General features: G+C 48.1%; 1 protein-coding gene across 2 annotated transcripts in view; it reads right to left on the bottom strand.

Moving 5' to 3' along the window:
* Nucleotides 1–19,902, bottom strand: part of LOC135900786 (ATP-dependent translocase ABCB1-like) — a 180,689-nt gene that overhangs the window by 139,715 nt on the left and 21,072 nt on the right. The window contains exon 1 of one of the 2 annotated variants that reach the window (XM_070533847.1): nt 14,574–14,588. The exons of the other annotated variant lie outside the window; for it this stretch is intronic. The gene's annotated coding sequence lies outside the window, so the exon portion shown is untranslated. Of the gene's footprint in view, nt 1–14,573; nt 14,589–19,902 lie in introns of those variants that run through there. 2 annotated transcript variants of the gene reach the window in all.

The following is a 19,902-nucleotide window of genomic DNA, read 5'->3' as shown; positions in this document are numbered from 1 at the left end:
GGTGGAGCGGAGATCTCGGGAATAAAAAATGTAAAAAAATGCGGGGAAAAAAGAAAAGAGGGAAGCCCAGCAGGTTTGCGTTGAACAAAATCGATACAGGACAGCGACACACACAACGGGAAAAGGCCGCCGCTGAATGCCACGAGACACGTCTATTCCGAGCGCGCGGTAGGGGAACAAAAATTAAACCGAGTGAAGAAAACAAACGCAAAGTGAGATCGACCGTCGCGCATGAAATGCCGCGTCGCACGTCTATTCGAGGCCGCCGGCTTTCTCGACGGTTGTCCGTGACAATGTAGAGGCGTACACATTTTGCTATGTTCGCCGGGCGGCATCTGTCATTCGTTTCTGAACACGCCGGCGCTGGGCATGCGTGTTTACCAGCGTCGGTACCGATTGCCCTGGAAAGTGGGTCTCCGGGTCCCAGCTTGCTGCGCAGCCGGATAGTTGAAGGAGCCGGACAGGGAGGACTTTTTGCACTGCCGCGTTCATGGTCCGGCGATGATAGCGCCGAATCTTGCGTTCCATTTCACAGTATGACAGAACCTGACGTGATAAACCCTGCTAACAGTAGAGCGGAGGCTTGGGCGAGTTGGTGATATTGCATCAATATAGCGTCGGGATTACGGGATGCAACGCTACGAAGGCTATTATATAGAGAGTCTTGTGTCGCTGTTAGCATCCGCGACCCAAAAAGTAGTGCATCAGATATCGAAGAAGAATGTTAGGTACTCGCCATGTAATTAGAGGTAAAATTAAGTATCATCTATCTACGTCACAGAGCAAGACGTATTGATTTCATGAAAGGCGTCGGAAACCTAAACCTATTTTCCACCTAACGAGCGGAGCAACACGTTTTTGCGTCCAGCTGCCACAGCGCATCATTTGCGCCGCCACGAAAACATAGTCCGTCGCCTACTGGAAGCAGAAATATGCGCAGGTATTGTGTGAGTTAACGTAAACTTCCGTCCACAAGTATCAGTCGGAATACATGACGTAGCTATTTCGTTGGAAACGTTGCAAATCGAGAAAGACTGCACGGCGAAACGCGCGGAGTGACAATTATATGGCGGCACTACTTGCGTTGCTTCCGCAGTGTTGCCTAGCTGCTATAGGAAGACACAAAAAAATTAAAATACTAGAAGAATGGCGCGCGCACACAGCGTCATTCGGCTTCTTTTGTGTGTGTGTGTCTTGCTTGCGTGTGTTGCACGTAAAAGTACAAAACCCTTAGGTTCTCAAATATAGATTTTGGAAATTTAGCCACATAGCGGGTGTACAGTGGAATGCGTTGGCTGACTGTCAAACCAGATCGCACGATGTTATGAAAAATTACTAGTTGCGTCACTGCAGTACGCCCTTTTCTTCAGGTCCCGCATTCGCGAAAAATTTCTTACGCTAGAATTGTTGTTCGTAAGAGAAAATTTTAGTTAATCCTGATGCCGGGTATAACATTAACAAAGACGACCAGCCAATGGCCAAGAGCACTTACGAACGAAAAGTTTTGTGAATTCGGCCCAGATTTTCGGAGATTGTGAAGAGACAGGGCTCTTCGTCCTCCTGCTGATTCTCGATCAGAGCATCGAGCTGCTTGCTGACACTGCAACTGGGTCCGCGGTCACATACTTGAAGGTGTGGTAACACGATAATTTCGTTTATTTCTTTTCGTTAAATCAACGTCAAACCCCCCGCAAACTCCAGAAACAATACCGGCAAACGTCAGAGCGTTCTAAATAACTTACGACGGTTCTTGTTTCTTCGATCTAGAGGCTGAATTCGCGAAGCTTTTCGTTCGTAAGTGCACTTTACCACTGGCCAGTCAGCTTCGCTAACAGTATGCCACACATCAGGATTGGCTGGATTTCGTTCTAACGAACAATTTTAGCGTAAGGGTTTTTCATGAATACGCACTTAGTTTCGGTTTCCGTACCCCAGTGGTGTAGACTCGACACACACCGCTCGCTTCATTCCTGCAATCTCTGCGGTTGTTTTACACAAACGCGCACCACAAGAAACATGCAAATTACTCTTGTTTTTTTTTTAATGAGCAACGCCATAATATCTAATTTATACTGCTACACAACGCTAGCAAATATCACTCGATGTCATGATGCCACAATAATATCGCTGACTCCAGTACAGTCATTTCGGGACTAAATTCACGAATGCTCATTCAGCACTAATTGGAATGACTGATAGTCCTACATGTGATGTTTGCGGATGCGAGGAGAACATTGATCACTTATTGTGCCACTGTACCCAATTTCAAGCACAAGGACAATCTTTGTCCAACACATTAAGGATTCTAGATGCTCGTCCTCTGAGTGAACATACACTACTGGAGCACCGTCCCCACCGATCATCGGCTCAGAAGGTATTGAAGACACTTTTGTGCTTTCTGAGAACGTCTGGATTGTACGAGCGGCTTTGACTCTAGTGCTATTCGTGCATGTCTCTATATCCCTTCTATCTCTTCCCCTTCTCCCTTTCCCCAGCGTAGGGTAGCCAGCCGGACTCTTAACTGGTTAACATCACTGTTACGGCGTGCGCCGTAACCACAGTTGAGGCGGCAGTATGGACGGCGACAATTCTGATAAGCAGGAAAAGGCCTGGAATCGAGATCGGAACGACATGAAGAGGAAACGAATCGCCCAGGAAACAGACGAACAGCGCGCCGAACGACTGGCTAAACGCCGCAACATAGCTAGACAACCAGACTAACCTGGACTTGCAATCAAGATTAACCAAGGCTAACCATGCCATGCCTTAGCTTTCGATCGCCACGTATATCATGGCATAGTTGAGCTAAGCCACTGATAATTTTTTCTTCTAATTTTTGTTTTTCTTACAATAAGTGCAGCCTACTTCCTGCTAGTAGTACACGTGCGCGTGGTACGCATGCCGTCTATAACAAGCGTATATGACTTCTTGCATTATAACGTTGTCGCTTGTCATCGTTCTCCCCCTTTCCCCTTCTGCAGTGAGGAGTAGTACCATGCCAGAGACGAGCTCTTCTAGTCGGCCCGCCTTATTTATTTATTTATTTGATTGTACAGTGACTTTGGCAACTTTCGTCACCTGCTTTTCCAACACTCGGTTGTCTAATGAACTCACATATATGACTTGAGGAATTGGCCAAAGAAAAAAAAATACATGCGCACACAATAGCCAACGCTTTATCGATGAGCGATTTGGTGCTTCCGTCGAACGCGCTTTAATTTAGTGGGCGCGACAAGACACTGGAAGCAGTGTGCGCATCCTCAGCGCTGGATCAAGGGGTGGGGGGGGGGGGGAGTGCTGAGGGGGCTGCAGCCCAGGGCCTCACCTGACAGTAGGAGAAGGGGGCCCATTTATTCTAACCTGCTTAGTATATATGGAACTTCGAGCGACGTGTATGAAGCGAGAAAACCAAACCGAGCAAACGGGGCCCCCCGCCTAATGCAACAGCATGCGTCTAGCCTGATCATTTGGAGAGAGCTTGTCGAGCTGCAAAAACAGGAATACCGCGCCACCCCGGCGGGGTCCTCTTTCTAATGAAGCGAGGTGCATTTGCTTGGAAGAGTTTTCGTGGCTTCCTGTCAGTCCGTCTGTCCAGTGTTGTCTGGAGAGGAGGGGCAAGGGGGAAACACCTAAAGCATGTAATGTGGGATGAGGACCTAAATTTCCCTTGCCCATCGTCACCACCACGCCACCCCTCCACCTCTCAAATAGTTCCGCCACTGTCTTTCTCATAGAAAGGATATGCTGCAGTACCCAACAGTGCCTCCCGCTCGACTTTTCTTTGCCGTGATGGTAATTTGGGCGGCGGAGGATGAGTCCGATAGCAGATAATGATGAGTCTGATGGCAGAGTCTAGGCAGGAAAGAAAGGAAGACATCACACGTGCTTTTGTCCGCGTGTTGTGGGGCATGTAATGTTCACTGTTCGGGCTAGGGTTGTGGAAGAGTGAAGCGGAAAGTTGGAGAACTGGACACAAAGGCCTGTTTCCAGAGCCCATTCCTGCCTAGTGGCTGCGCACCCTCGCGCGCGCTCGACGGAAAAAGTAGGTCAGATTGGCCGCTGAACTTTCCCGAAAGAAGTAGAAAAAGATGACTCAGAGGCGACGGAGGGCGCGTAACTTCGCCCGCGCTAGGAGTCGCCCTCTCGCCTTCGTTCTCGCGCTCGGCGTCGACGGGGCGAAAGAAAAATCGAGAACCTCCCAGAACAGACTATTGCTCCTAGCCAATAGGAAGACTAGACCGGAACGGGAGAAGGAGTGAGTTTCTACGGAGAAGGATGGAATTTGTACAAGGAACTCTATGCGTATGTGAACGCCTGCTTTGGCGCTAGTAACAGACAGACGCAGCGCGCGTCTATAAAAGAAAGTTGATCGCGGGCTGCGATTCAGCCCCGAGCCGCCGGTTAAGCTTGCATAAGCCCGCCCGCTGAGGAGCTCCCGGGGGACGCACCACTCTCAACCAGCCACAGACCAACCAGGCAGCGTGCGCCAGTCATCGGGACGGCGACCGTTGGACACCTGCGGTCGCGTCTTACTGACGAAATGCCCGGTGAACAATTAGCCTCCAATCATGCGAAAATGCTCGGTGGGAAGTATCAAAGTGGTGCGTCTAAACGAAAGGCGAAGTTAGAAAGAGAAGAGCGTGAAAAGAAGCTACCAAAGATGACAAAGTGCCTACTGAACGCAGCTTCCGCGGAAAGGTATGATCGCTCTCCATCACCACGGTTTCCTGGCAAGAAGCAAGGTTTGACTCATATTGGTTGTCTGGATCCCGTGAACACGGTGCCAACCTCGGTCGTCCATATTTCTGAGCAACCGACGCTAATGGAGCCCTGTCTTGTTCCTAAGTCAGCAACGCCTATGCTACTCGGCCGGGCCCCTGCCACAGAGCTCCAGGTGTCCGGTCGGCGACGCCCGATTTCTACTACTGCTGATCAACAGGTGCCAAACCTCCCCGATGAGCCTCTTTCTACTGACGAGCGCCAGGAAACAACACTCCAGGAACCGACTCATTTGTTTCCTGTTAGTTTGGCTTCAAATAATCATGTTCCCACGCACAAGGTGTGCCTCGAGAGGACGAATGAGACGGCTTCTCGTTGCGGCAACAGAGAAGTACAGACACCCCCGCAGCAAGAGGTACGTTGCGAGATTCTCCGGAGTGACCCTGCTAAGTGGCCGGACGTTATTACTGACAGCTTTCGGAGTGTATGCCTTGAGAAAGGGTCATTGTGTTTTCAAAATCGGGCAGAAAATTTTCCGTCTTCCGAAAGGCAATACAAAACTCAGAAACGCTATATGTCACCTCATCTTTTCGTGCGAAAGGCTGTAAATGGGGAGGCGTACGAGTGACACTGGTTAATTTACTCGGAGTCCAAAGGTTCCATTTACTGTTTCATATGCAAATTATTTTCGATTTCAGGCAACCCCAGTGCTTTCACCACGCACGGCTTTTCTGATTGAAAAAGAGCAGAAGAAAAGGTTTGCGCACATGAAAATAGCGTCGAGCACCGGAACTACGTGGCAGCATCGCTCGCCCGCTCTAACTCGAGCAGCACAATTGTCAAGGAGTTGGTTAAGCATCTTGTCACTGAGACCGCTTACTGGACAAAGGCGTTGAAGCGCGTAGTCGTTGTAGTTAAGCTTTTAGCTGAGCGCAACCTAGCGTTTAGGGGCAGTGAAGAGATTTTTGTTTCACTGAGAAATGACAATTATATGGGAGTGCTTGAGGCCATTGCCAAGTTGGATCCCTTTCTAGAGGAGCACATCAAACGCTACGGGAACAAAGGAAAAGGTCACCCATCGTATCTGTCAAAAAACATTTGTGATGAATTTATCGAGCATATGGCAAAGGCTGTCAAGGAACGTCTCGTTGACGAAGTGAAACGCGCAAAAGACTTCTCTTTATTTGTTGATTCGACTCCGGACCTTGCTCACGTTGATCATCTGTCAGTTGTTTTACGATATTATTTAAATGGGAAAGTGTACGAACGCTTTCTTGGATTTGTTCCAATTGAATCGCATACCGGTTTGTATCTTTTTGATACCGTGATGTCCCTCTTGACGACCAATGGCATCTCAATTGGTGATTGTAGGGGCCAAGCTTATGATAATGAGAGTAATATGTCAGGAAAATACAAAGTACTGCAAGCTCAAATCAAACACCTGAACGAATTGGTAGTCTACGTTCCGTGTGCTGGTCATTCACTGAACTTAGCTGGCACGTGTAGCGTTGACAGTTGCTTTGAGGCAGTCAAATGTTTCACTGTAATTCAGAGACTGTATGTGTTCTTTGCTGCCTCACCTAAGTGATGGAGGTATCTGTTGGACAGCATGGGTGGAAATGGCAAGCAGCTTGTTTTGAAAAGTCTCTCTGAGAGACCAGGTGGTCAAGACGCGCTGAATCATGTAAGGCCATTCTGAAAAATTTCAGTGCAGTCTTGTGTTCCCTTGAAGCTATATCAAAGAACGAGGAAGAAAACGGTGACACTAGGAACGAAGCGCATTCTCTCTTCAAGAAAATGAGAAAACTATAGACTGCATTCATGGCGATTTTCTGGAGCGAAATCTTGGAGCGCTTTGACAAAACGAGCGTAGCACTTCAGAAACCAGGCCTAGACATTTCAACTGCTGTGGACCTGCTAAGCTCTCTAGAAGGCTTTAAAATTGCTGACAGAATTTTGGAGCGAGGCCTCTCTGGCACAGCAGGCTGAGTAGTTGGTGAAAACCTAGAAAAATTATTTGGAGCCAGCATTTTCCGCTGAAATCGCTCAGTTTGCGAACTTTATGCACAACTCTGTGTGCCAGGACACAAGTCCCCTGGGAATAATGAAGTTACCGCACGAACGAAAGCTTATTGATATGTTTCCGAACCTTTCTATTGCTTTGCGAATGTACTTAAGCATACCCGTGGCAAACTGTGAGACCGAGCGATCGTTTTCCAAGTTGTCGCTGATGAAAAATCGCCTTCGCTCGAGCCCCCTTGACGACAAGCCGAACTCGCTTGCCATCATGTTCATTGAAAGTGACCTCCTCCGCGATATAGCCTTCGAACAGACTATATCTGATTTGGTCAAAGCGAAGGCGCGAAATATGCCATTTTAAAAGAGGTCTGTTTGCGCTATACATGAATAGTTCCAATGAGTTCGTTGTGTCGCCTCCCAGCTTCCACGTTGCCACTGAAACGCTGAGCAGTGTAATTCAAATATGCAAAGATTCATTGTTCGTCTCTTGTTTGTTCTCCTTGTGATATTTAGCGTGCTCATAAAGAACTGTATTTTTGTTGTTTTTGACGGTGCCAGGCTTATTTGGTGTCGTCCTTGCTTGTCTTACCTTTAAGGAAAATATTTTCAAATGATGTTTTGTAATTACAGTTGGTAATTTTCATCTGTATTCTAGTGCATCTTTATGGCGTTTGTATTGCCTTAAGTATTGCATATATCTATTGCATATTTATAGAGTAACGCCTATAACGATTACTGCATGCAGTCTGATGCTTGAATTTTAATAAAGAATGTTTTGGATACAACCATGCGTCTCCTCACGGGATTGAACTTAGTGATGCAAACAAAGCCTAGCTTCAGACGGATCGACATCTGAGCTGCGTTGTCTTTTCTACGTTCTTGTTCGTCTTGAGTGCACTAAACGTTTACTTAAAGCCTAGCTTTTGCTGAGAACAGAATACAGATTAATCACAAAGTGAACATTTGTGTTGGTGTTTACAACAGCACGCGTTTCAAGCAAGTTTTGTTGTTTTCCTTATAATAATAATAACAATAATAATAATCCTGTTGATCGCACTTCGTTCTCTTTAATTTAGTGCAATTAAAATTAAACATGGCATATTTCCAGTAGCGTAACAGGTGACAGGGTAGGGGAGGGGGGGTCAGTATAGGGAAATGGGGCCTGCATGCGCATTAGCCCAGGACTCCCATTTTTCTTAATCCGGCCCTGCGCATCCCCTTTTCCTCTTCTCTCTTAATGCACCTACGTGCTGCAATTTACTCTCGATATTTCCCCATGCTGTCATCAGTCACCGTCAGAAGATGTTTGCTACAGTACCCATCATTACAGTGCTCCTGCTTAATTAATTAATCACCTAGAGCAATATTTTTTTAACCATATTTCTTAGTTTTCACGTCTGAGTACCAGTTATAACTCTACCTCTTGCTCGCATGGCATTTTTTTACTAAATGATGAACGTACTGTTCCTCTCAACCACTGGTCGTGGGTCAACGCCAGAAGAGTTTTTAATTCTGATCACCAAATTTTTAAACGTTGCCTCACGCCCTAACTTTTTGGCCTCCTTGTACTGGAACAGGCATTACACACTGAAAAAGAAAACACTGTTAGACCAGTACTTCTAATAATAATAATAATAATAATAATAATAATAATAATAATAATAATAATAATAATAATAATAATAATAATAATAATAATAATAATAATAATAATAATAATAATAATAATAATAATAATAATAATAATAATAATAATAATAATAATAATAATAATAATAATCCTATTTTGATGTCAACTCCAGGAAGAAGGACTCTCCCGGCGATTTCTGATTACCCTTGTCTTGCGCTAGCTGCTTCCAACTTGAGAATGCAAATTTTCCGATTTCATCACCCCGCCTAATTATCTGCCGTCCGCGACTGCGCTTTCCTTCCCTTGGCAACGATTCTGTGACTCTAATGGTCCACCGGTATTCTTCTGTACACATTACATGACGTGCCCAGCTCCTTTCTTTTTTCTTGATGTCAACCATAATATGTCAATTAACGTCAACCTGTTAGCTTTTTCATCCACGCCGCTCTCTTCCTATCTCTTAACGTTACGCCGAACTTTTTTCGTTCCATCGCTCTTTACGCGCTCATCATCATCATCATCACACCACCACCACCACCACCACCACCACCACCACCACCACCACCACCACCACCACCACCATCATCATCATCATCATCATCATCATCCGTCACTCCCGAGACAACAATTTAGGCGCTGGGTAACACGCACGTTACAACGACACTCACGGCAAAAAAATAAAGCTAAAATAAAGATGGTTGTTTTTTAAAATTACAATCAGCGGACATTCCGCGGAGCTGGATATTTCGAAGTGTTACAGCAGGTGGAACCAGCCAGACGATTGGGTTGATAGAGAAGCGCACAGCCGGCCTCGGGTTGCCTAAATCGCTCGGCGTACGTCGACATTAAGGCACGTGTGCCCTGTTCGCTGATCGTTACCGACTTCGTCTTCCCGTCTTACTGCAGTATCCCTTGGTTACATTGATTTCCGATGCACCCCATCACACTAAGCGAAAAAAATGGTTAGAGCCCCCTTTTTTAACACTAGCCTCGTGGGGTGCGCGTATATTAGGAACTTTAGAACGACGAATAGAATTCTGTCCTAATTCGATTCGGGTTTCGAAGCTAACAGTCGCAATTCGTAGACGCGAATATACCTTGAATAGTTACCGAATATTTTAGATATTTAACTTTGGGCGATCGAACATGAAATGGGAGCTAAAGCGCGGCAACTTTATCCATGTCCCCGTAGCATAGACATTTGACACGAGACGTTACGCAGTGGAAGACGGTCGCCGAATACGCTTCCTATATATTATGTGCAGTGCAGAGACAGAAGCTTGCTGACGTTGTGTGCATACCGGGATGCCAACACAGTTTTATAATTTAACGGCGAAAGCGGATGTTCGTTATTCGAAAAAAAAAAGAAGTGTACGACATTCGATCCGCTTCTGGCACTGCTCGATTCGTATTCGATTCGGGCTGAAATGCAGAAAGCGCCATGCACCTTGCATTGGATTGCTCAGTGGCTATGGTGTTGGGCTGCTGAGCACGAGGTCGCGGGATCGTATCCCGGCCACGGCGGTCGCGTTTCGATGGGGGCGAATTGCGAAAACACCCGCGTACTTAGATTTAGGTGCACGTTAAAGAACCTCAGGTGGTCGAAATTTTCGGAGTCCTCCACTGCGGCATGCCTCATGATCAGAAAGGGGTTTTGGCACGTAAAACCCTATAATTAATATTTAAACGTTAAAGTAATCAAGGTGTCCCCTATTACGGCGTGCTTCATTATCATATCGTGGATCTGGCACGAAAAACTCCCGTAAGTAAATTTTCTTTCTTCTTTTTTTTTTGTTCACCATCGGCTCAGGCCAGCGCCCCAGTGGAATATTAGACGAGGTTAGCTTGGCGTTTTCTGCTCGTTCCGCTCAGCCCGATGCACACAGAGAGCAGCTGAGCAGGAAAGCTTTAAGCAAGCTTACAGCGCGCGCGCGCGTAGTGCCCATGCCAGCAGTGGAAGGCAGAACGAGAGCATGGCCTTGACGGTGTGGCCGCTTAGCTTTGTCGTTTTTGCAGCCAAATGCACCTGGACGTGGACCATATAAAATGGGTACGCAGGGGACCCCGTGGCACACAGGGGACCCCGATACTATGTAACATAGCTGTGATGATGCTCCCGCGGGATTTGGCACAGGTGGACAGGGTACATCGTGCTCTATACACCGGTGACATCGCAGTTTGGGCAAATAAGGGCAGCGTAGGCGAAATGGAAGACCGTATCCGGCAGGCCGCCTCCATTGTGGACACCTGAACACAGCTGAATCCGAACTCTTACATATCCGAGCAAACTCGGATATGTAAGAGTGGATGAGCCCGGGGCTCCATCCGGGCGGTCTCTGAGATCCGAATCTTAGGCCTTCCCATACATAACAGAACCAAAAACGGAACTACGTTGGACAAGTTGAGCTCGTAAGGAGCATTGGATTACCCCTGGTGACTGTGCGCAACCGTATCTGTCGATTAAAGTTTTTCTTTCAACTTGTAAACGGCCATTGTAAGGTTAACACTGCCAAGTTCTTCACTTACTCATCAGGTTATAACACGAGACGAAGGCATGCTTTATCAATAACCCCCATGAACGCACGGAATAACTGTTTCAAATATTCTTTTCTTTTCCTAGAACAATAACAGACTGGAATAATCTTAATTCTGATATTGTTACCCAGAATTCCTTATCAATGTTTGAAAAATGTTTGCAAATGTTATGAATTTGTGTGCATTATTTGCTTGTATGTTTTTTCTTGTATGTTATGTACTCTTCAATGTCTGAAAATGCCCGCATATGTGATGAATTTTGAATGTGTTTACATGCTTACATATTTCAATGTATACCCACCCTGCTATGATCTGATTTCAGATCGCAGTATCTATAAATAAATAAATAAAATAAATAAGTTATACGCAAAGTTGTGGAAAAGCTAGAACGTATGATCCGCCGAATGTTAAACAAACGCGGGGGGGGGGGGGGTTACGAGGTAGGGACGCACTTCAGCTCGCCCAAGCCTTTGTAAGTGGCGGGATTCTTTACTCAACTCCGTATTTAATAATGACTAAACACGAGGTGAACACGACTGATGCAATGCTTAGAAAAGTAACCAAACGCGCCTTAGACCTTGGAACCTTAGACCTCAGAGATTGGAAGTGCCCATCAGCACTTCCAATCAGGAACTCCCTGCCTTGGGGGTCCTTAACTCTATTCAGGAGCTCAGATATAGGCGCACCTCACAAATGAATACGCACGGCTTATGCAGACCGCCCCAGGTCGTCGCCTGCTGGACTGCCTATGCATTCAACAAGACTGCAAACCTGAACGCACAGAGCGCATCGCAGAGCTTTGGCGCACCAAACCCTGGGTGTCCATACTCCCTCGTAATATGACGCAGGAAACACGTGTATGAAGGAAGAAGACAGGCGCGTGCCAAAGCGTAAGAAAGACAGCTTGGCTCCCGTTCTGGGGTTTACCATGTTGATGTAGCCGGACCATCGCCCAGGGGATATTACACGGCCGCGATCATACATCAGGGAACTCAAGTGGACGTACTCTCATTCAGAGCCGCGAATCCAAACCAAGCAGAGGAGGTCGCTATCGCCTTGGTGGCTGCAGACACAAAATCTAAATGCACACTCACAGATTCTCAGAGGACCTGTGAAAACTACTTGGCAGGGGAAATCTCTCCCCTAGCGAAAAAAAAATTCCGAGACTCTGCATCAGGGACCAGGATCCCACCCCAAAACTAATAATCTGGACTCATGGCCATCAGGGCCTCCGAGGTAATGAAGCTGCAGATGCAGCGGTCTGTACACTAATGCCCCGGGAACCTCCCTACATGTTGCCCTAAACAGCCTGAATACCCTACCCTCTACTACGGTTCAGTGCGATCCGAGATTATTACCGCGAGAAGCGCCGGGTGTATCCCCCTCCGGCGGAAGGCCTATCCAAAAACAGAAGAACCCGTCCTATACGGCGCCTCCAAACTAATAGGTTAACTTGCTCTGCCCAGAGTTAAACATTTTGATCCAAAAATCAATGGGCAATGCCAGCACTGCGGTGATTTGGCAGATATATATCACATGCATGGTCTTGGCCTGCCAACAGAATCCCAAACTATCCCCTATTCCTCACCCCACTCCAGAGGATTGGCAGGAGACCCTGCAGCTCTGGACTAGAGGAACAACGAGTTCTGGTCCAATTGGCTCGAGCGGCGGCTTCGACCAATGACGTCCGGGACTAAGGACGACACCTAGTTCAGTGGAGCCCACGGGCTTCACCCTCTCTTTCTCTCTCTCTTTGTTGGATAAAAGATTTCGGCACCAACCGCGGCCGGTTATCGAACCCGCGACATCGGGCTTAGCAGCACAACACCACAGCCACTCAGTAATCGCGGCAGGTGCGGCATGTTTTCATTCCGCTGCCTATCTTCACTGCGTCATAATGCCGCATTGCATTGCGCGTACTCATGTGACATTTTGGCCAGCTGCCAAGTTCCTGCATTGCCACGTTACGCCTGTAATTAGTTCTGACGTCTTCTATTCACTAGGGTATACACGGCAGTAGATTGCATTTCTGTTTAGTGCTACTCTTTGCATTCTTATTTTGTTTAGTCGCCTAAAATGCGACTTTGTAAATGCAGCACTAGCGCTCGACTTTCGCGAATACTACTGATGTTATTCTTTTAGTCCGCGTATTTTTAGCTTTATTTTTTCTTCAGGTATGTTGCACCAACTCGCCCACATCAAGCTCCTGCTGCTTCAGAATACTGCTTCGTTTTTCTGTCTACGCTAAATACAGCGACCGAGGTAGTTGAAGCGATTGCCAAAACAAGAAATAAAAAATATCTGATTTGAGCGTTCTTTTTTAAGAAGTACAATACGGGCAAACGCATACGTACAGTCAACCACAAAAGTTTACGGTACGCGGGATCTCAGAAAACGTTGAATTTCCGAGCAGCCCGTAACAGCAGTCAGTAAAACCGAACATCACGATGTTGTTCACATATACTGGTTGATGCTGTAAATGGGAATACTACGCTGCGTTGTGCGACTACGCAGATATTCAGATTTTTTTTCCTCAGATTTCGTGTTCCGTAAAATTTTGCGGCCGAGTATACACATTGCCGGACAAGACCGGATGGGAATTAACGCGGCATGTATGTAGTAACCTGAAAGCGAGGCTTTGATCAACGTATACGCCTTGTCTACTGCAGGCTTCCTCACACAGCTGTCGCACATATGCCACGGCTGAACTCTTTGGCGCGGTTGCATGAGTGTGCATGGTCGTGTGTAAATCATACAGGAGCGTGCAAAAGTAACAGACACTTTAGAATTTTTCAAATCGCGATTGGGCATCCCTTGACAGTACAGTTACCGCTAATTTCTAACTAAGGCACAGTCGTACTTCTCATCCTCAAGTTCAAAAAACGACATCCTTGACAGTTTATGCAAAAGATGAAGCCAAACCGAAACAGAGAGGCAGGGGGACGGGGAAGGGTGGAGGATATGGGGCAGGGTAGGTGTTCCTTCTACACACGAGAAAGGGAAATGAAGATATGAGAGAAAGGAGAAAGGTAAGGTGGGCTAACCAAAACGGAAAATCTGGCTGGCTACTCTACACAGGGTATGGAGGAGGGGGACGTGTCTGTGCTGTCTAGCTCTCTCCATTCGCAAACGAGAGTAGACCTATTGGTGTTTTGCTACGCATCCTGCCTTCTGCTTTTCTCTTTCCTCCTGCGCTTCTGACTATATGTGCGACTATTTCAAAGCTGCAATTGTCACAAGGAATGCGAATGACTTTGACAGTCACGAATAGTATCCCCGATTATACGTCGAATCAACGTCGCCGTGAAGAGAATACGAGCGAAAGAAAAAAAAAAGCCGGCTGCACCGATTTTTCTTATTTCGTAAGAGGGTCCGAAGAGTGGGCTCGGCCGCATGTGCGCAAGCCTAGCAGGGCGTGGCTTCAGGCATCGCGTTCGACCGACCGGCTACGCCCTTGCCGTCACATCCGCTCTTTTCGTGTAATGGATGGGACAGGAGAAAAAAGAAGAGGAAAGGAAGAGTGTTACCCAAACTACAGCAATGTCACAGCTACGACGCATATAGGCGTTTACCTTAAAAAGAAAGAGCTTAGCGCGAACCTGAAATTCAGCGACGCGCAGTTCATTTAGACGAGTATGCAGGATCCTATAGCCTTGGCTTAAGGACTTACCGCGCGAACCATCATGTCGGTGTTTGTTAGCCGGGTCCTTACTCCAAGAGGCGACGCTGTGACGTATGTCGCTGACGGTCGCTGCCTTCCGAGACGGGAAATTCTTTCAGCTGAGTTCACTCGCGCAGGGAAAGTACACACAGCTCGCGCACTTTCGCGACCGCGGCGGGTTCTGGAGCACGGATTCTAGCTCAGGGTCGCAGATGTGCACCGGTATGGCGTCGGCACGAGCGGCCGATGCGTTTCTCTCTTTTTTTCCGGAAATAAAATAAACGAGCTAAAAGTAAAATTCGGCCTGCTCGGAACACCTGCCACGTCCGGGCCGAGCGGAGAGACGCGAACCGCGCACGTCATGGGATGTCGCGGTGCCCGTGTGCACGCTTGCCTATACGACAGCGGCGACGTATACTATACCGTGGCTCTCCGCTTTGCAGCGCGACACGCGTATATAGACCTTGATCGTTGACTGCGCCGACAGAAGGCAGGGGAGAGAAAAAGTGTGACGGAAGGAAACATTCCATGGGGAAACTTTTGGTAACAGCTATAGCCGCGTTCGCACAGGCTGCGGAAACGTCGCAGCGAAGACAGTTTTGCCCCGAGTCAGGGGTCCAAGCCACACGTGAACGGCTCGCTTCGCTTAGGAGTCGCAGACGCTTGACAGAGGCTTTCAAACGACTTCTCGATCCACTTGCACCATTGGCCTGCCATGCTGCTATGGACAGTGTCGAATTCCGCCGTGTTGTCAAATTATACAATGGCGGCTTTTTTTTTAGCCAATCAGAGAGGTCGTGGCAGTCCTCTGAGCCAATCAGAGCGGACAAGATGGTGAAATCGACAATGTGGCGGAATTTGACATTAGAGACGTTTAGCGTGTCTGCTATTCCGGCAAACCGGGGCAGTTTGGAAGGATTACCGGATGGTCGGGGGCGTAAACGTGAGCGGCCGGAGTGGTGCAGGCACCTGGTGTTGTAGAGCTCAATCAGACAAACACAGAGCTAAAATTGCAGTAACCTACTTTATTCTGCTTCACTGCTGGTGCAAATTTTCGGCAGCGGCGTAATTGTGTTCACAATTACGCCGCTGTCGAAAACTTACACCTCAGCTAAGAAGAATATGGTAATTGGCTCTGTGTTTAGGTGGTTGAGCTTTGCACCACCAGCTGGCGCCACCAATCTGGCCGCTCACGTTTACGCCCCCGACCATACGGTTATTCGCCCAAACCGCCCTGGTTTGCCGGAATAGCGGACACGCTAAACGTCTCTAATGTCTAGATTAGCAACCCTCGATATATGAGCCGCCGCGACATCCGGGAGAGCATGTAAACGCGAGTCGAAGACGTCATCCGGAGTTACCGGTCAGTCTGCATGGCCTCTTGTCGATATTGTCATAGTTTTCTACAACACTTACGAGAGTCGGTCAACTCACGCTGGTTATTCTGGCGCTTTGCCCTTCTAGTTTCGAGTGCCGTTGCGACTTTGCAGAATGATCATAATCAACAAAATATTGCACTACAAACACAATATTTTGTAATGATTAAGCATTTGCGCAGACACTGATCGCCTTGCCAGCCGTGTCTAGAAACCTATGAGCGCTTGGAAATACATAAAAATATCAACCGTAATAAACAACAGCACAGAACCGTTTGAAGACACAAGCACGCAAAATACATATTCATGCACTAACCATCATTTTTATGGTAACTGAACAGACGCAGTGGCAGAGTTCCATCCAGTAATTTTTGTAGGAAGCTCTATGGATACTACACACCGGTTTGTGCAGCACCTCCAGGCACCCCTTATCGTATCGTAAAGCCTGCTTGCCAGGTACTAGGCGGAGATTGTAAGACATTGTTCGACAATGCGACACGCTGTACCATCGGAGGATCTCTTCGATACGCTTAGCCTTGAAGGGTTGGAACTCTTCCTCGAAATGGGTGTCACAAAGCAGGTTCGTTCCCCTGTGAGGTGATGCGAGACGATGGCATGTGTTTGGTGCAAGAAGAGCGCTGACATGTCACGTAGCTCCAGTAACGTACGGAGCTACGTGGGGATGCGACATCGGTGTGCGTAAGCGTCCAGTTTCGGCCCAATGACGTGAACGAATCGCAGGGAATGCAGGTCGACGCCACGGGAACGCTGAAGAGAGAGAGAGAGAGAGAGAGAAGGGAAGACGGAAAGGCAGGGAGGTTAACCAGACTGAGTCCAGTTTGCTACCCTACACGTGGGGAGGGGAATGGGGAGTGAAAGAGGAAGAGAGAGAACTTAAGTGTAGGATGTCTATAGTCGGGCACTCAAGTCTGTTGCCCTCAGGTAGCGAAAAAGCGCTCGAACGGCTTTCTGGGCCAATGAACTGTGAGGCCAGGCTCCCAAGATCTTCGCTTCCGTAAATGGCCTGTCATCCAGTCTATTTAAGGCACACTGGAGAGTCTCACGTTGATTATCGAAGCGAGAACAGTGGTACAGAAGGTGACTGATGGTCTCTTCACACTTGCACTTAGCGCACATTGGTGAATCCGCCATTCCAATACGGTGAAACAATCAATACGTCTTCGCGGGACCTTTTCGTTTTGGAAGGTGCTTTCGGCGCCTTATAAAGAACGTCCCCTTCTCCATAACTTCAATCGTTAAATCCGCGCGGTTACTACGCACACTTCCGTGGATCCTGGCTAAGCATCTGGTGCGGCTATTTGCGGCAGGAATTATACATAATTAATTAATTAATTAATCAATTAATTAACAGATAAAAAGTAAAACATGGCTGTGGCTTAGCTAATGTTAAACCCAGGATGCGAAGCATACTGGCCTTTATTTTAGTTGTTGAACCACTGTTTAGCCTGGTGAACTGCTGTTGCGTGGCTATATTTGGTTCGGCTAGGCAAAGAAACCACTCATGCGTTACTCTGCTTCGCCTTCAAGAGTGGAACGCGACAGCGTTCCCGTCGACCCGCCAAGGGGTGTAAGACAATGGGCTACTGCGCTACGGCGCAGCGACTACGCGCCCCGCATTGGACGCGGTGAGCGTCGAGCAATGCAGCGTTCGGCGCGGCAACGGAATGTGCGCCTGAGCAAGCGACGCACGCCTGAGCCTTATAAGGCAACACCGCATTCACTAGACGCGCTTTTGTACCGCTTTGAAGAATCGTACTCGTGGCTCAGTGGTAGCGTCTCCGTCTCACACTCCGGAGACCCTGGTTCGATTCCCACCCAGCCCATATTGCAAGAGTTGAGCAAAAGCTACCTAGAAAATCAGTCTCTGTAGCACGCCGCAACCTTCGCTTCTCATTCCAACGAGCAGCTCTGTCTCCAGGAGGCATCCATAGAGATGAGGCATCTCACCTCGTGAGTGTCTAGCAGAGGCTAGCTACGCTAGCAGAGGCAAGCGCAGCTGCTTATATACCACCGCGACGCCGCGAGCGACGGCGCGAGTTGGAGCCCCGTTTCTCCTATGTCGTGACGTCACGGTGTCACGTGGTATTGAAGGCGACACCGCCGCGCCTGAGGAGCTGGGTTGAGCTCTCGTAATATGCTTCGCATAATAATCGCGACATCAGGTATCGGACTACTTTCACTCCAACATATATCGAAAGAATACAGGAACTCCATGCACGTATACACGGAAGGATCCGTAACATCGTCCGCCTCAACTGAGGCCGTTGTTATACCGAACCATCACGTCCTTCTAAGACGTAAAGTGTGTCCCAGCTAACTTTAGGCAGAGTTTAAAGATATGCGAATGCCACGTAGCTGGACAGGACCAAGGTAATGTTGTTTGCCGTCGCTTGGAGATACTCAGGAATATTTCCTGCATTCTGCCTAACTACATAATTGGTTTTAATTAATTAATAATCAACTTGTCAAATATTATAATTACATGAAGTGTGAAGGAGAAAATTCTAGAGCAACACGAAAAACTCCCGATACAGCTTGCTGTTGCTCATTACGTGCTACATAAAAGAGTTTTTCCGAGCGTGAAAGAAGCCCGCAAATCCACGCAAAATTGGCGCGCGACTGGCCGCTCGAGGCCGTTTAATTTTCTATGTTAATTACAACCACGGGGGTAAAAATACGCGCGATGATGGTTCGGCTCCCACCTACGGCAAGTTCTCTTTTCGTTTCCCTTTCCCTTACTATATCTACGTTTAAAAAAAGAAGAACAATTCATTTCCCCCTGATTTCTCTGGTCCGAATGTCTGTTTGCGTCATAAAGCAAGGAAATCATTCATTGAAGTATTTCGTGTGCAGGGGTGCAAATTTCGCGTGTGCGGTACAACATAAAGCATTTCGCGAGCGTGAGACGAACAGAAACGTGCTGTCGCCGTTTTCGTTGTCCTTATTCTCTTATTACGATAGCAATGATACGGAGGCTCGAGGCACATTCCCGCCGTTGACGTCGTAGCACTGTTCTGATATCCACGGCGCATGCGCTGAGGTCTTAGAGGGTTTTCAGAGACGTGCACATTAGGTGCGTTTGGCTGCAAAAGCAACGAAACGAAAGTGGATCACACCGTCAACGCTTCGACCAATCGGCTCGGTGGTGAAGCCATGTGCCAGCGTTCTGCCTTCCGCTGCTGGCGTGAGCCCATATAGAGCGCGGGCTTGCTGTGATCACACTAGCATTCCTACTGAGCTGTTGTGCGCGCGTACTGGTCTGAGTAGAACGGACAGCGAGTGCAGCGAGTGTCAAGATACCCCTACCTTAAGTTTCCCCGGGCGCACACAAGCACTATACTAGCGCCAACGGTTATGTCGTTGGTCGCATCTCGTGCATCATCGAGTTGCAACGCCCATAACGCCCAACGCCACAGGCGGCGATGCATTTTTAACGCGATAGCGTTAAGGAGCTCGTGTCGCAGAAAAGCCGGTGTCGTCGGCGTCGGTGTCGGCGTCGGCGGCGTTGACCGTGAGCGATAAATCACGGCAGGCGCTTCATAAATAAAAAGCAACTTCCAAGATTGGCCCGGTGGGAATCGAACCCAGGTCTCCGGAGTGTGAGACGGAGACGCTACCACTCAGCCACGAGTTCGTTGCTTCCAAGCGGTGCAAACGCGCCTCTAGTGAATGCGGTGTTGCCTTCGAAACGAGCCGTAGAAAGTTATACTGCGGTGTATATCGGTAATTATGAACATGTAACGTACAGAAGTCACAATTACACGAGTTGCGAAGTGCGTTTCCGCTGCATTTCTTCTGCGCTTTCCGCACACGCAGAGCCATCTTGCGGCAAACACAGAAGACCCCCTCCTCTCAATGTACGGCGCTGCCCCGACAGGAGGCGCGCCGCGCGCGCATTGGGACCGCTGCCAGGCGCGTCGCGGGACTCCCTCTCCCCTGAC

Source organism: Dermacentor albipictus, chromosome 2 (assembly GCF_038994185.2).
Source record: "Dermacentor albipictus isolate Rhodes 1998 colony chromosome 2, USDA_Dalb.pri_finalv2, whole genome shotgun sequence".
Classification (NCBI taxonomy): domain Eukaryota; kingdom Metazoa; phylum Arthropoda; class Arachnida; order Ixodida; family Ixodidae; genus Dermacentor; species Dermacentor albipictus.
Note: the sequence above shows the minus strand (reverse complement) of the source record. Positions and strands in the feature narration are given on the sequence as shown.